Consider the following 16,427-nt stretch of genomic DNA (forward strand, 5'->3'; position numbering starts at 1 on the left):
CTGCATCTATTCCTGTCAGTCGATACTTTCATGACACTAAAATAAATATATTTAATCTAAGGTTTTTAACACCAAAGTTATCATCGACAGCTCACTATACGTCCCCACCGAGGGACACGGAGCCTACCCTAAGTTAAGGGTGATTAGGCCATAGTCAACCACGCTGGCCGAGTGCGGATTGGTTGACTTCACACATATCTTTGAACTTCTCTGATATGTGCAGGTTGCATCACGATGTTTTCCTTCACCGTAAGAACGTCGGATAAATGCAAATATGTAAATCGGAAATCGAAAAACATATTGGTACATGGCGGGATTTGGACCCAGGACCTGCATATTGCAAGTCAAGTGCTTGACCCCTGAGCCATCGACACGAATCGGGACATACTGATCCAAGAAAAGACTACGTTCTATTGTATGTTATTTTATTATATTATATTTTTTTTTAGGTTATTATAATAAACAAGATATACTACTGAATTCTCACATTGCTTTTGATAATGTTGGTAATATATTTATTATTACTTATGATTTATTCATGTGACGGAGCCGAAATTATTTTACAAGAAGATAATAAACATTTAACAACTTGCGTGCATAATATAATTCTGCATTGGTATAAAAAAGGATCTTATATCACTTATTTGGATTTAAATTATGAAGATAATGCTGTATTGAAAGAAATACATAGCATGGATTTTATGACAGTCTTATCAAGGACGTCATACACAAAAATGGATCATGAAAATGAAGCTTACATTGTCACGATTGATAACTTTACAACATTCAAAAATGAATTTATATCGCACACTCAAGAGAAATACTGGAAACCTGATGCTTATTATATAATTGTTTTTAAAGAATTTAAACAGACAATACTCACAGATTTATTTCAAACTTTATTACAACTTCACATATTTCATGTAGCAATTTTATACGCGTCGAAAAATTCTCCAATACACACGTACAATCCTTTTCAAAATAAGAACTGCGGTAAAATGTTTGAAGAAATTATACAGTTTGATAATTGTTCACAAACGAATATAGCGAATATTTATTTCAATAAAACGGAAAAAATACTTAACGGTTGCACTTTTAACGTGGCTATACCGGATTGGCCCCCGTTTACAACAAATCCTAAGAATAATGGTATAGTGAAATTGAACGGAACAGAACAATATCTTATGAAAATCTTGGGAGAATTGGAAGGTTTTAATCTTAACTATACATACACGGAAAACGCAGAAGACTTTTATGTCGTTGAAAATATGAAAGCTACAGGAACATTGGGTTTAATTCAAAAAGGAAAAATTGATATCACGTTTGGTGGAATGTTACTGACATATAAAAGAGCATTTGCTTTTAGTTATCTCTATGGTTACCATGACAACGAGGACGAAATATTAACATTAGTAAAAAAGGCAGAGACAGTACCGAAATGGAAAAATATTTATATGGAATTTACTTACATTGTATGGATCCTAGTACTCATTACATTCGTCATATATTTTATAATTTTGTCAACTCTATTTCGCCTTAAGGATAAATGTTATTTAATTTTAATTATGTGGGATGTACTCTTCTTACACAGTCGCAAATTACGTTTGAAATTTAAAGGTGAATGTATTTTATTACAGTGGGTTATTTTTGCGTTTTTCATCAATACATACTATCAGTGCAATCTTACAGGATTAACTACACATCCTAATTATAATTATCAAATCTCTAACAGTGAAGATTTATCAAAATTTAAATTGCAATCGTGTGTATGTTCTTTTATTAAAACTTACATTAAAGCTTTATCACCTAATGAACATTTCAATGATAATAATAAAGATTGCGATTGGCTATTGAACAGTGTGACGGTTGTCAGCAAAGATTATACAAAATACACCGTCGTTTTACGTTCCGTATACAAATTCCATGAATACAAATATAAGAATGAATTTGGAGAATCACTTTTATATGAATTTCCAAGACCGGAAAGTAAAATTATTTATGTGATATATTTTTACAAAGGTTTCCCATGCCTAGGGAAAATGCACCTTAATGCATTACGTTTACGTGAAAATGGTTTGATAGACAAACGAATTAGAGATTTAAAGTATGAAGTTTCGAAAGCATCTACTATAGCGATAAAGGACTATAAAGCTTCCTTCATCTTCCCATGGCATGTATTGGTCATCGGATTTATTTTGTCAACTGTTGCATTTGTGATAGAGTTGATTGCTGATTATATTATGCGTAGAAGAATGCATAGAATAATTTATTTGGAGTAATAAAATGTTGTTAACGTCGGTGGCTCAGGGGTCAAGCAACTGACTTACAATCTGCAGGTCCTGGGTTCGAATCCCACCATTACCAATGTGAAGGATCTCGTTCTTACGGTGAAGGAAAACATCGTGGATGCAACCTGCACATATCTGAGAAGAAATTCAAAGATATGTGTGAAGTGAACCAACCCGCACTTGGCCAGCGTGGTTGACTATGGCGTAATCATCCCTAGTCAACTTAGAGTAGGTTCCGAGCCCCTCGGTGGGGACGTATAGTGAGCTGATGATGATGAATAAAATGCTGATATTGCTCGATACATATAATACATTGGATTTTGTTTGTAATAATATTAAAGTGTGTTATAAATTAATTTTAGCAAATCAATATGTAACGATTTCTTGATGTAGCAAACTATTTGTACCGAGCTTCTAGATATTTTCGGCTACATCGAGTCAGGAAGAAATGACATGTTTAAAGAATCTTTGCTTTTTAATCCTTTCATTTGCACTGCTAAAACTTTTATCTAAACCACGACGAGGTCTTACTTTTTTCACGATAACTCCACAAAATTGTAAATTCAATTTGATCTTATAAAGTGTCACGAGTGTTATATGATGTACTTGGTTGTTGTAAACTCTTAGTCTTAGAAATATTTAATTAAATGAGGATTTCCTGCAAACATTTTGATTGTAATAGATTTAAAATCCTGTACGTACATATAAAGTGGTGTTCATTTCTTGCCACACCCTTTTCTTATTCGGAACGGATGGGATGGGGTAGGAGATTTGACAGAGACACATCATCCCCCCCCCCCCATTAAAAGGAAAATAACCACTTATTTCATAGTTTCAAAGTAAATAGTTTAAAGTAAAAAGAATTTTATATTTAGACTTTTATTTTGGTAGATTAATTAATTAGTCACTTAATAATTAATATAGACTAAAAGTAGTTAAAGACGGTTGTCGATTGTCAAATATAAGCGAAACTAATAATTTCCTTTTTTAAACGCCATTGAAAAAACCGTCAAAAGCGTTCTCGAATTATTTTGTAACTGCTTATTTCCTTCGCGTTAATAACAGGTTTTTAGATATGATAATATAACAGTTCATAATAGTTGGCCGATACCGAATTTTTTTTAAGAGGCAAACGAACATCGAATGATACATAGTCTAAGATTAGTTGATCTGTACAGGTCGAGAAGCGGTGGTGCTCAGTGGCAGTAAAGGTCGAGGGGTACCTCGGTTGAGGGATACCTAGGACGGGGTTTTTAATGATTACGAAAGGAGTGAAGTGATTCAGTCGAAATTAATGAAATGGTGTCATAATCTATTACACAGCCCCCACATAGAATGTATAAAGATACGAATATGAAGGTCATTAAGGATATACTTGCGAGTAAAAAGCATTATTAAATGTGTCAGTGAGGTAAAAAATAGCTTTTATATTACGACCACACAATTTATGAGAAGAGGACACGGCAAAAGCTTGACGTGATTCGATTTGCATTGTAATCAAACTGGGAGATGAAAAGTTGACCTGTCGCGGCCTCGTGGTCATCTACGTTCAAGAAACAAAAGCTTCCGCTATTTCGTATTTAAATTATCGTAACTGAAAAAGTAATCTAACTTGGATTTTTTTTAATTGTTTTTTTTTTCTAAATCAATTTTTCTTCTGCAAATAAGATATTTTTCCAGACATGGTATTACACAGAAGGCTTTCTAGAAACCTACCTTAATGTATATTACATTTGAATAGACCCTTTAGTAACTAAAAAGCTAAGTAAACTGTAATATTCTTTGGTAACTTAATGTGTTCCTTTGAAAGGCTTTTTATAACTTGTCCTTAAGTTGCTTTTATTGAGAAATAATCTTAAATATTTTATTAAAGCTAAATCCATCATAGTTTGTTACATTATCAATTGTACCCAAGAAATAGTTCCACGGTTTTTTTTTAATACAATGAAACCTTTATTTAATTATTTCCAATAAAGCTGTCAAAATAACATTTTCAATACCTTATTATTATTTCTGTCAACATCATGTTAGTTAATTATTGAGGTAATAATTACTTTTGACATTTTAATCAAGTCAATTATTTTCGGCGCCAAAATTATGTTCATGATAAACTTGGTAATAATATTTGAAATGAGTGAAAGCTTACTAAAATTTGCATTATGAATCAGTCAGGGTTTTTTCTAGCAAGAAATATGATATCCTATTAAAAGAAAATTTTCATTTAGATTTGCGATAAATATAAATACTAATCTAGTCAGTAATACCAAACATCAAACAAGTCGATTACAGTTAATTACATCACGATCGTGTTGGAACTTAACAGGATTTCGGTCCGAATAACATAAAGAGTCGGCTCAATGGCCCAATTTATTATCCACCATGAGATTTATACTCGTATTCTGCTCAAGGTATTGGCTCAGTTTTATTAAGCTAGAAGGCTAAGTAATAGGCTAGTAGGCTAAGAACAGCTAGTTCAGTTTTTGAATAATCCTACGTCGAAATAATCTTTGCTTCTGAATCTCAAAATTTGAATCTACCAAAGTATGATAAAGAAATTAAAAAGTTTGCTTATTTGAAAAGATCTTATTTATAAGACGCTCAGTTTTCGCGTTTCAGCATTGACTTTTTGATTACAAGTTCTTAGAATAAATCATATTATTATTATATGTTTCGATACGTAAAATTATAAACAAGTAATACGACGAAAATATTTTGATTAATAAAATTTAAAACAAATTTCAAAATAAAAAAAAAGTTTGACCTTAATTTATTGTTGTTCTTTATTATATTTGTGAAATAACGAAGCACTCTGTTATGTCTCGCATTAGTACAGAATTATATACATTGTCTCGATACCACAATAGCCCCACGATCGTGGTGACTACCGCTTCATTCGGCTATTGGAATACGACTGTCTCAGTCTGTCAAGGGAGGTAAGCGCATGAGACAAAGACAAAAGTCAATACCACACCTGCCACTTAAAGAATAAATACATTTCTATTTGCTTTCCTTATCTAGATATCATTGTTCAAACATTTACATACTAAGTTGTAAGGGGAAATTATTACAAAGGTTGTAAGTAATGTCAGACGCAGCACACTGAGCCTTCGTCGGGACTGTTGACAATTCTCAAATAAGAAGAAAAAAAATTAATGTATACAAAAGAAATGTCGTGATCATAATAAATTGATAGTCAAGCAACGTGATTTGGAAGATAATATAGATCCTGTGATAGTAAACGTCAATGTTGAAAGCAGTTTCTCTTTGGAGACATACGTAATATTTGTGAGTTTCTACTGTCAAACCGTTGTATTAAAACATATAGTTATCCCGCTTATTCTCTTCAAAGAAACAAAGATAACAATAGCCTAAGAACTAAATCTATTCTATTGCAGAAGGTACGGCAGAGGCGAGCTGGGCCGATACACATTCGTTTACCTGAACCATGTTAGTGGCATTTTTGCTAATATTTATATTAGTACAACTAAGTGATAGTCACAAATTGTTATTTCAAGAAGAGAACACTCGTTTAACGACTTGCGTTCAAAATATAATTTCAAATTGGAGTAAAAAAGGTACAGATATTACTTACGTGGATTTAAATCATGAAGACAACATTGATAATGATGTCATTAAAACCGTTCACGAAATAAATTTCGTTACAGTTGTATCTAAATCTGCAAATATAAAAGTAAATTTTCCACACAAGGCTTACATTTTTGTGATTGAAAATTTTATTAAATTTAAAAATGAATTTTCTATCATAACAAACCACAATGAATGGAAACCGAATGCAAATATAATAATTGTATTTAGAAAACATGAACCAGAAGAAATCACAAATCTATTTAATATCTTATTAAGCCTTCATATTTTCGATGTAGTTATTGTTTACTTAAACAACGATGCTCCGATGTACACATACAATCCTTTTTCTAATAAAAATTGCGGTAAAAAATATGACAAAATTATCAAATACGATAATTGTTCTGAAGCAAATGTAGAAAAATTATTTTTTTATAAACCACTAAAAGATCTTAAGGGTTGCACTTTTAATGTTGGTACAACGCATTGGCCACCTTACAGTATAGATCCACTTAAAGACAATATGACTGTAAAATTCCCTGGAACAGAACTGTATCTAATGAGAATCTTAAGTAAAATAGAAGGTTTTAGTCTTAAATATATTTATTTAGATAATGCAGAAGATTTTCCTGTTACTCGCGAAAATATGACATCAACTGGTAGTTTAGGTTTACTTCAAAAAGGATATTTAGACATAGTTCTTGGAGGAATGATACTAACATTTAAGAGAGCAGATGCTTTTAATTTCTTTCATGGTCATCATGACTTTGAAGACGAATTATCTGTACTAGTAAAAAGGGCAGGTCCTGTACCATCATGGAAAAATATTTATTTGGAATTTACTTATCTTGTATGGTTTCTTTTAGTTGTTACTTTTGTAACGTTTTTTGTATTCTTGTCAATTTTGTTTCGTATTAAGGATAAATGTTATTTTATTCTAGTTATGTGGGACCTTCTTTTTCTGCACAGTCATAAATTACCTTTAAAATTCAAAGGCGAATGTTTTCTATTCCAATGGGTCATTTTTGCATTTTTAATCAATACGTACTATCAATCAAACCTGTCTGGATTGACGACACATGTTAGCTATAACTATCAAATCTCGAATTCTAAAGACTTGAAATATTATAACATACAACCATGCTTAAGTCCTCTCATTATGATTTACACCAAAGCTATATCGGGACGTAACATAATCAATGAGACGAATGAAGATTGTAATAATTTGATGAATAGTATAAGAGTGGTCAGTAAGGATTCTACTAAATACACCGTAGTACTGCTCTCTAAATACAATTTAAATACTTTTAAATTTAAAGATGAATTTGGAGAGTTCCTCTTGTATAAATTCCCGCTACCGAAAAGTAAAGTTATTTATGCAATATACTTTTACAAGGGTTTCCCAATGCTGCGTAATTTGTACTACAAAGTACTACGAATACGTGAAACCGGTTTATTACAAAAGCAGGCGAGAGACATAAATTACGAAATAGCAAGAAAATATTATGTTTTCAATAAACATACGAAGGCTGCCTTCATTTTACCATGGCAGGTTTTGGTTTTCGGGTATGGATTGTCAACAGCCACATTTCTTATTGAATTATTAATGGATTACATGAAGAGAAACAGGCGAAGTGTTATAATGTTCTTGCATTAATAGTACATAAGTATTGTGATTTAGCACTTCACATTTGTACGAGTGTAATTTAGGTTTTCCTTTTCTTTCGTCTGCAGAGTTTGATGTCACTGCGTTTTATTAGCAAATATTAATGTCAAGAGGTTCTTATCCTATAGTATTGTTATTGCATCCAGAGTTCTATGTGCATTAATGCTTTTTATTTCAAATATGTTTTACATAAAATAAATAATAGTTATATTCTATGCATTTTAATTTGACAAGATCCAAGCATACTTTTTCTCTTAAAGCTCCTCTCCATCTTCCATTTTTTTTATTTCTTTTTATTCGTTTATACTTTATTCTTCACTTTTTAGCTATATTTAATTTTTATTGTTATAATTAGTTATCGTTTAATTATTTGGTAGTATGCTCACTTCATGAATTTATGTTACATTATTTAATATCAAAATCAGCGCAAAATCGTCCACTTCTTGAAGCAGGTCTCCCCCATGATCACTACAGCGACTGATCCTCTGAAGCCCTCATCCAGCATATTCCACAAATCTTAACCTAATCCTTAACCTAGTTACTCCTTAGAAATACTAAATAACATAAAAAATCATATTAAACATCAACTCTTGCATACATTGGGCCGAATGGCCTACCAGTAAAATCGTACCAATGGAAAAAATATTCTAATTTGACTAGACCAAAGTTTTTTTTTTAATTCGCGTGTATTCGGCCAACAAATGCACCAATGATTTGTCTACTCTTTGTATTTTAACGGACGGACGTTCAAATAGTACCTATATCATAAAGGTTTTACTGTAGCAATTATTTCTTTTTAATTATAGTAAGGATACATCTACGACTATATAATTACAAACATACAACGAAATTACACATTGCTAAGGACCGAGAGTTGGACATCACGCAACCAGAAATAAACGTAAGGACGGACTTATTATACTATCCGACGCGGGACATAGTACATCTCTTACAAAACCTACAGAAATAAAATCAAATTATCCAATTCTAAAATGGATTGAAACAATTGGATTGGATTTTAGCAAAGTATTATTCTGTATGAATTCTGCAGAAGTTAATTCCTACAATGTTTGTTGTGTATTTATTATATTTCACATTTCGTTTATTTGAGTGCCGGGCGTTTTTGATCCCAGAAAGTAACACAGATCATATTATATGTGTTCAGCATACTATATCACATTGGATTGAAAAGGGTCACATCACCTACGTTGATTTAAACTATCAGGATGAGGATATTGTTAGAAGCATTCACGGAATGAATTCTAACACTGTGTTATCCAGAAATGTAGACAAACGAGTAAACCATTACAACAAAGCTTATATTATAGCGGCTGGATCTTTCGAATTTTTCGAAAAGGGATTAAAACAACTTTCTATAGAGAAATATTGGAAGCCAAATGTCTATTTCGTGATTATATTTAAAGAAAATTTTCCCAATCCAGTAACAGATTTGTTCGATATTCTAATCCGATACCATGTTTTCGATGTGGTCGCAATAAATGGTACGAGGAATGCACAAATTTTTACGTACGATCCTTTCGAAAATAACAGCTGTGGTAAAAAATATTTTAACATCAAATATTTCAATAATTGTTCTAAAACGAGTATACCAAAATTTTATTCAACTAAGATTGATAAAAGACTCAAAGGGTGTACTTTTAACTTCGCTACATCGCACAGAGCACCGTACTCTATTAAGCTTGAAATGGGGAATTACACTGAAAAACTTTTAGGAATGGAACAATTTGTTATGACAATGTTAGCTAAAGCAGAAGGTTTTGAAATGAAGTTTAAGGCATCATACGATCCTGATATATATCCCATTGTAAATGACGATATGTCGGCTTCTGGCGCCTTGGGTCTTATTCAGAAAGGAGATGTTGACATAGTGTTCGGAGGAATGTTACTATTACGCGAAAGAGCTGAAGCTTTTAGTTATTTCTACGAACATCTAGCGTACACTGATGAGTTGGTGATGTTAGTAAAAAAAGCGGGACCTGTAGCAACTTGGAAAAATATTTATTTAGAATTTACTTACCTGGTTTGGTTCCTTTTGTGTGTCTCTTTCTTCGTTTGCTTTATGATATTTGTGATTGTATTCCATATTAAAGATAAATGTAATATAATGTTAATAATGTGGGGTCTTCTTTTTCAACATGGCTACAGAAAAGGTTTTAATTTTAAAATGGAATTTTTTATTTTTCAATGGGTAATCTTCGCTTTCTTGATCAATACGTTTTATCAATCTAATCTTATGGGTCTCACTACACACGTTAGTAACAACTATCAAGTTTCAAATGAAAAAGATATCAAGAAGTATGAAATGGAACCTTGTATTTCTAATAATATAAAAGCCCTGATAAAATCAACGGTTGGAACTAACTACGACGTTGAAATGAATGAAAATTGTAATAAGACCATGAATAGTATGCGCACTGTAAGCGAGAATTACGATAAGTACACATTAATATTGCATTCCCTTTATAGATTCAATAGATATAATTATACAGATTCCTTTGGCAATCCTCTTCTTTATTCATTTAAAATACCGGCTAATAAAATTATTTATGCTGTTTACTTTTATAAAGGATTCCCAAAGATGAATATACTTCGTTATAATGCATTACGAATACGTGAAAGTGGTTTATTAGAGAAACATTTGAAAGATTTATTTCATGAAGAAGCAAAAAAATATAAATACGATAAACAAGGATTTCAAGTACAATTTATTTTACCGTGGTATATTTTAATAGTAGGCTTTGTATTGTCAGGAATAGCGTTAGTCTTTGAACTGATAGTTTATTTTGTTAAGGGAAAAAGAATGTATAGAGAAATTTACTTGCCTTGAATCTATCTAACAGTGAGTTTCCACTGACAAAACACTTATTCAATTTATGGAACCGTAGTAACAATATGTTTTATACATATTTTTCACAGTGGAAACCCACAGTTAGTTTTATATTATTTAAAATTAATAGTATTTTAAAACTGCAGTGTTAAATAAAAATTAAATACCGGTAGATACCTAAATTAAATACCTAAATGTAGAATAGTTTATAAAAGTACATACATGTAAAATTAAATATATGTATACATATAACATGATTATTTGAAAGCCAATTAAATAACTAAATTTGTCGTGAGTTTTACTTCATCATTTAAAATTCAAGTGTTGATTATTTCGTCATAAGTATCGTGAAAGCCTCACATTAATTTTAAATCGTCAAGAGATCTGTTATCTGAACAAAACACGGCATTTAGTACTTAATACTATTGTACAAACACCGAGCATTTTATGTTTGGGAACAAATATTTGAGACTAAATAACGACAAAATAATACAAGCGTTCTTAAGACCGACATGAATGGATTACCTCAAGTTCGTGTATGCTAGAAGCTTTCGGTACTGAATTCTTAAGGCAGTCCGAGTATGACACCTATAATTATGTAACTTCATCGATGTTGGCGCAATGCTTAAGCACTTATCTTGGAATCTACCATCTCCTCGGCAAATTTGTTTGTCGATTTTCATATACATTCCACTTTGATTCTCTCATTGAAGGAAAACACCGATATCCAACCTGTCTGTAAAGTCAAGAAATTCTCACAGCGCCGGCGTTGTTGACTGAGGCCTATTCACCCCTAACATACGGTAGGTTTGCATGTGGCGACGCATAAGCTAATAACGCTTATATCTTAAATTCAACAGTTTCTTCGCGTATCTAATACCAAATTCACATATTACATCCTTTCAGGAATCAGTTTTTATTTAGGTAATTCTTTTTCTTGTAAAAAAACTTTTTAACTTCATCTCATGCGTGGTAAACAAATCACCTCAAATAGAACACGAATCTTAATTACAAGTTAACTAGCTTGGAAACTTCGCCGTATAAACTTGCGGTTTACTTCTCCGATGTTTTAGTTCTTACTAATTAATTAAGTTAGAGTCGGGGCTTAAGGAATACTTAATCAAGTACTACATTAGGAGCCTAACTTTGAAATACTTACGATCTTAATACAAAAAACTTTGATCTCATTTTCACAAAATGCTCGGATAAGTCAAAAAACATATTTGGTTTGTTATAGTAGGGGAGGCGAAGCGGGGATCTTTGGATTTACCTACTCAAGCGTTGCCTTTAAATATAAGAGAGGACCCTTGCACCCATTCAAGTGTTCCTACCACAAATTAAACGCAGCATATATGGACCACAAATGAAACGCTCATTCATGGAGCCTATCCTTTGTAAAAGAACTCGATTGTGTGCAAAGTTACCCCTTAAGTTTAACTGCCACGCACCAGTTAATCCAAAAATACCCGCTTCGCCTCCCCAACTATAATCGATTATCACTACAACAATCCCTTATGGACAAGGTAGTCATAACAAATGAATAGCACTCTCTCTTTTTTCAATTGTTTTTATTATGTTGTTAACATAAATAACCAACATGTTTCTCAACATGATGCCCAACAAATACATTTAATTCATAAATATAACACGATTCATTCTTTTCCGCTGAACATAATCGAATAATAATTCAAAAACAAACGAAATCGCTGACAATCCAAGACCGATAAATAAGACGCATTTCGGAAAGATAAAACGAGCTTGAAACTGTCTCTTAGCAAAGAACATTTTTCTTGAGTTTTCATAAAACAAGTCACCCATTATGTGATTTATTAATCCATTTTCACGTAAACGTAACGTGTGGGTATGCAGTTTATTTAGCATCGGGAATCCATTATAGAAATATACTGCATACATAATTTTATATATAGGTATCTTAAAAGTATATAAAAGAGGATCCCCAAATTCATCTGTATATTTCAATTTATTATAGTTATAAATAGAATTTAAAGTGATGGTGTACTTTGTATCGTCTTCACTAACAGTATCCAAACTGTTGAGTACCTTATCACAATACTTGCCAGATTCATATTCCTTCCCTGTTGTTATTCTTACAACTTCTTTTATAACAAGACTCACGCACGACTGAAGTTTAAAATCTTGAAGATCTTTATCATTAGAAATCTGATAATTATGACTAACATGTGTTGTAAGACCCATTAAATTTGACTGATAGTATATATTAAGCAGACAAGAGAATAGTACCCATTGAAATATAAAGCATTTAACTTTAAATTTATAATATAATCTGCAACTTTGTTGAAGCATAATAGACCACATGATAAGAACTGTTCGACATTTTTCCTTAATACAAAACGAAATAAGGACAGTGAAAAATATAAAAAATGTAAATGCCAATAAAATCCAAACAACGTAAGTAAATTCCAAATATAAATTTTTCCAAATTGGTAAAGGGCCTGTTTTTTTGACAACGATGTCTAATTGATCTACGAACGCGTGATGTCCACAAAAATAACTAAACGCCGCTGCTCTTTCGTACGTTAATAACATTCCACCAAATATTATATCTGTGTTTTTATTTTGTATTAAACTCAATGAACCAGTTGCTTCCATATCATTATCGATCACAGAAAACTCTTCTGCATTATCTTTATAAGTATAATTAATATTAAAACCTTCCAATTTACTTAAAATGTTCATAATATATTGTTCACTTCCTAGTAATTTTACTGGTCCGAGATTTTTTTCTGGAATTATGACGTACGGTGGCCAATCTGATACAACAGCATTGAAATTACATTTCTTAAGACCAGTAGTAAATTTATAAAAATATAAATTTGTTAAATTCATAGCACAATTTTCTAGTTTTATAATACTCGTAAAAGATTTTCCACAGTTGTAGTCATCGAAAGGATTGTATGTAAATAATTTTTTATCCATAGAATTAATCACCACCACGTCAAATATATGATGATGGAGTAAAATATGAAATAAATTGTTTAATAATTTTGCATCAATTTCTTTGAATACAATCAAAAAATAAACATTAGGATTCCAATATTTCTCTTTTGTTAGATTTTCAAATTCATCTTTGAAAATATCAAAATTACCAACCATAATAATATAAGCTTCATTATAATGGGTAGTTCGTCTTCTCATAGTTCTTGATATAATTGTCACTATATTCATCTCATGAATATTTTTTATAACATCATTATCTTGATAATTAAAATCGACGTAAGTTAAAGTTGAATTTCTTTGAAAATTATGTAAAATTACATTTTGAATGCAATGAACCAAATCCGTATTATTCTCTTGAATTAAAATTTCTTGACCTCTACATAGAGATATAAAAATTACTATCACGACTAACATGGTTAAGAATAAGTAACCAACTGAATATTAGGAATATTCAAATATTATTAATCCTATTGTCATTCGTTAAAATAAATGTCACTTTGATGAGACATTAACTTAAAAGACTTTTATGGTAATTATCGTTATAATAGTAACATTAAAGATAAAAGCTTTCTAATTGGTTAGTCTGGGAAACAAAAATAAACTAAATAAAAAAATTATTTTAATTAAGCTTACACGCACCTTTTGATGAAAACCTATTTGGATTAAACATATTTAACATATATCAGACTAGCTATCGCCTGCGACTCCGTCTGCGCGAAGTTTTGTTATTGCAGACTATATTTTACATTTGCGCCAAATATCAGCGAAATCCGTGAAGGCATTCTGGATATACCTTGTAACAAACATCCATCCATCAAAACATTCGCATTTATAATATTAGTAAGATTTTTAAATAGCTATCATAGTATTTCCCCATAAGCCCCATTACAGGCGACGTAAATTTTCGAAACTAATATTGAATCATCATGTCACGAGTATCGCGTTGCGTTGAGTCGTCGACAGGCTATTTGGTCTGTACATGCATAGCGACATGTTAACTGTATAGACTTCACCGGAAGAATGAAATGTCAGCCACTCATGCCTGTATATAAACTTCTATAATAATAATAATTCATTTATTGCAAACTGTATTACATTCTTATAAGGGTACAAACATTTATAAACAGCTACAACTCAGTTAGATACCCCTTCGGGAGAGCTATATGATGATAATGAACTATATTTTGGTGTAATACAATGGAGTAAAGAAACAAAAGCGGAACAAACAAGATCAAGAACTTGGGAACATCTATCAACAATAATAATAACATAGTTAATAAACACAATCGCCTTTTTAGATAAGTAAATAGCAATGTATTCTATAAAACTGTATTGCGTAAGTTGATTAACAAATTAAAATCACCAGTTTTCAATGATTTAAGTTGCCTTGTGTATGAACAACCTTTAACAAATACACAGTTAATAAATTTAACCTGGCAACACCAAATTTTATCAAATTTAAACATGGACAAAAGATTTACACAAAGCCGACAGCTAATTAATTTGACCAAAAAGTATTGATTGTTTACCGGATGTTCTAGTCAAATAATTAACTAGAAAAACCACAAGCCAAAGTCCTCTTTTAATGCCTTAAAATCTATAATCATCATCAGGGGATGATTATTTTCCATTCTAAGAGTTAAGGAGTTTTTTTGTCCCTGCCACTGTCTCTCTCTCTCTCTGGTTTGCATCATTTTTACATCTGTAATGAAATGAAAAAGGATTTAGCTTATAAATTAGTACATTATCAGAGGTCAAAGCCCACTAGGGTTTTTGCTACACTTGTGTTTAGCATTTAAAATATATTTTTATTTAGATTCATATTAAAACAGTTTAAAGGACTATAGTCATAAGCAAAGATCCTGGCCAGTGACCATATGCCAATTGCATTAAAATAATACAATAAAGCACAACTAAAAATTATGACACCCACGGCCCAGCTCGCCCGGTGAAATACCACGACCACACAGAAGACAGGCGTCAAGTAGAAGCAATTCCGCGTTTCGTCTGATGATTGTGCGTCCCGGAGGCCTAATTTAGTCCTCTTTCCCTTCCCATCCTTTTCTTTATAAGGAAAGGACGGGAAGTGGAAGTGGACTTTCCGGATGAGAGGATGCATGGAAAGGGAAGATATTTACTTTCTGTGCATCCTCTCCGCTGTCGATTAAAGGTAGGCGACGCATATGCAATTGCGTATGTCTATGGGCAACGGTCACTTCGCTATTTCAGCGATTTCAGGTGGCCGCTCGCTCGTTTGCCATCTTTTGATATAAAAAAAGTATTTTACCTTTTCAAGCCGCAGCTAACCAAAGTCGAGTAGTATTCAATTGTTAATAATTGTTTTAAGACCCACGCAATTTCAATTTTTAATTCCATTACTTAATTTATATATTTTCATCAAGATCTTATACTGTCTTACCTTTTAATATCTTGTTACAAATTCAATCTTTAAAATGTAACAGTTTTCATGTATCCTGTTAACTTGATCATTACGTGTCTGTCTTTTTCCCTATGTAGGATCAGCGCAGTATGTTTCAATGAATTCCCTTCTTTCACATATCTTTGATACAGTTATTGAATTAATATTCATACTTAATTAATAATAGACTTCAGTGCCTGAAATGACCAAAATGTAAATAAAAATATTAGAGAATTAGAAGAAATAATATTTGTTATTACGTTAATACGTTGGATGGTCATTTTTGTTGTGAAAGTCTATGTATTTAAAATCATAAAATTTTAATCTAGTATTACCTTGAAATGCTTCAATTTAGATTATTACAGTAATACGCCTGAATAGAAATTATAATTATGACTCTATAAGTATTAATAATAACAACACAAAATCAAACAAATTTGTCTTTACAATCAAAATGACAACGACGACTGACTGATCAATTGTCAAAAGATAAAGAGTAAAGATAGTAAAGAGCAAGAACAACTGACGTATATTTTGGTGTTGCCAGATTGTTTTTTATTTGTGGACCAAAAAGAGCGCGGCCTGCGACTGTTTATTTAAATATTTTACGTTTCGTATTGGTAATTACCATCTGAAAATTCA

At 31.6% G+C, this 16,427-nt stretch overlaps 1 long non-coding RNA gene across 1 annotated transcript; it reads right to left on the reverse strand.

The window, feature by feature from the left end:
- Positions 1 to 14,789: 14,789 nt before the first annotated feature.
- On the reverse strand, positions 14,790 to 16,216 carry LOC106124893 (uncharacterized). The gene is made up of 3 exons (XR_001228226.1): positions 16,121 to 16,216; positions 15,786 to 15,982; positions 14,790 to 15,068 (listed from the first exon to the last, which is right to left on the reverse strand). It is a non-coding gene; the product is annotated as an uncharacterized LOC106124893 (long non-coding RNA).
- Positions 16,217 to 16,427: the final 211 nt, after the last annotated feature.

This window comes from Papilio xuthus, unplaced genomic scaffold, assembly GCF_000836235.2.
Source record: "Papilio xuthus unplaced genomic scaffold, Pxut_1.1 DF828952.1, whole genome shotgun sequence".
Taxonomy (NCBI): Eukaryota; Metazoa; Arthropoda; class Insecta; order Lepidoptera; family Papilionidae; genus Papilio; species Papilio xuthus.